Source organism: Neophocaena asiaeorientalis, unplaced genomic scaffold (genome assembly GCF_003031525.2).
Source record: "Neophocaena asiaeorientalis asiaeorientalis breed wild unplaced genomic scaffold, Neophocaena_asiaeorientalis_V1.1 scaffold303, whole genome shotgun sequence".
Classification (NCBI taxonomy): Eukaryota; Metazoa; Chordata; class Mammalia; order Artiodactyla; family Phocoenidae; genus Neophocaena; species Neophocaena asiaeorientalis.
The window spans coordinates 713,354-715,693 of NW_020174420.1; positions in this window are offsets into that span (position 1 = coordinate 713,354).

The following is a 2,340-nucleotide window of genomic DNA, read 5'->3' on the forward strand; positions in this document are numbered from 1 at the left end:
GTCCTAGCCCCACTCAACAAGGCTGCTCCACAGCCCTACGATTCCTACTCTCCTCAGCACCTCCGGCAATGCAGAGAATTACAATACCATGGCTTCTTTTCTTTTTTTTTTTTCTTAAGTACTCTTTGGGATTTGAGAAGAGAGATGGTTCCAATCAGGAAATCCAGCGACTACTGCTGTGAAGCCATGCTGTCCCTATGGACATTCCCCAGGACTCCACTTGGTGGCTGGGCCATAAGAACTCAGAATGACTCCCCCAGGGCCCCTCCCAACTCCCACCTGAACAGGAAGAGAGGATGAAAGTGCCCAAAAGCCAACAGTGAAGTAGGAGCGGGGGAGGGGAAGACGATGGTTCGTGGAGACTTCTGGGGCTGTGATCCCTGCAGAGCAGACACCTCCTGTGGTCTCTTGAGGTTGGAGGCTGGTGTTGTGTGAATTTGTTGACAATGATTCTCTAAGTGTACGTGCCTGCGTCTTCCTGTGTGTGTGTGTGTGTGTGTGTGTGTGTGCGCTTGTGCGCGCCCATGCCCTCTCAGTATTTGCCTGTGCATCTGTTTGCATCTCTATAAGGCTGTGTGTCCATCCGTTCAGAGGTTGATGTCTCCACACATGGGTTCCCCAGGGTCACCTTGCCTATTCTGCCATCCCGGAGGAGTGCTGTGTCTGGGGGTCAGGCTATATTCTTAGGGCTCTTCAAAACAGCAGAGCCTCAACAATCTCCCCCAGCCCCACTCCTGCCCACTTTCACCCACCACCCCCCAGCAAAGGGAACGGTGTGGTTTTGGTCTCGTGGCCCCTGGGTACCCAATCCAGAGTTGATTGTCCTGTGAAACCTCCCTGTTGTGAGGATGTGCCCCAGCTCTCTATTTCTGGGGTCACGGTGGTCCTGACAGGGACTTTGTGAGGGTCTGGGCCCCAAGCCGCCTGAGGTGGAAGTCTGAGGGCACTGAAGCAGGAGTGGAGCCACTTAGGAGCCTGCAAGCAGGCCCTTTAGGGCTGATCTTCCCTGTGAATGGAGACAGAGGGAAGGGGGGGGGAGCAGGAATTGCCTCCCCCCTGGATCTGTAGTGCTAAAACTGTCCACCAGGTGGGGTTCCAGGGCAGAGAGTGAGAGCCGAGATGACCCAGCGCTAGAAGCAAGAGAGCTTTTAAATCTCCGCCCGCCACATCAACCTCGGAAGGGCTCACACGGGGAGGGACAGCACAGATGCTCGCCCCTTAGACACATACACGTTCTCTTCTGGTGAACTCTAAAATAGAACTCGTATTGGATGCAGGGGAGGTGTTAAAAGGGGAATCTAATTTCGTTTACACACACGCCATCCTAACTGAAGGTTGGGTCTTCTGTTCTGGGAGTGCAAGAGTGAACGACGGAGAAAAGGGGGCTGGGGGAAAACAGGACGTGCGGGAGAGGGCGAGCCAGGCACCAGCTAGACCGTGTCGGGGTTGGCACGCATAGCTCCATGTATCACAGACACGCAGGAGGACAGCCCAGATGACAGACGGATGCACGACGCACAGACACACATACAGCACCAGAGAGAACACACAAACCCGCAGACACGCCACACAGCTCCACAGACGTCGGGCCGACCCGGGGACACACTCGCGCGCGCACACAGTTGCGGCCCCGGGCCACACGCACACCTCGCACAGGCACGCGCGCTGGGCCCTCAGCGGCCGGCTGGGAGAAGGTGGCCGCGCTCACCTGGCGTGTTTATTTGCTAATTTATCAATGAACGTTTGTACCCGACACCTCCCGCCTCCGGGTGCAGGGGCCGCAGCATTTGTCCTCTTCTCGGGACATTCACCGGACCAGCATCGGGGTTCCTCCGACGCAGTGGGGGGGGGCGGAGGGGACTACAAATTAGGGGGTCTCGAGGTGTCCGAAAGGAAGGCCGCGGCGTCAGCTGCCCGGGACGCGCACGGGGAGAGGGGAACTTCGGGGTCCTGTAGGGTAAGAGACATATGGGGGGGGAGGGAAGGGACCTTGGCCTCCGAGGTTTGAGGATGCCCAGAGCCGGGATGGAGGACCCCCCGGCTAGGAGAGAGTGGGAGTGGCAAATGAGAGGATTGAGGGGTTCCGGGAGATAGGAGCCAGCGGGGTCCCGCGGGATAGGAGCTGGAGACCCTAAGCACAGGTTTAGGGGCCTTTGGCGCCTCTCAGTCGAGGGGCAGTCCGCCTGAGACCTCAGCTGCTGGGGCGACAGCCCACGCGGGACTGCCTGGGATGCGGGAAGGGGGCCGGGGCCCGACAGGGAGGAAAAGAGGGAGGGAAGTAGCCTAGCAGCCAAGCGGGCACCGTGCGAGCGCACACCGTGTGTGTGTGTGTGTGTGTGT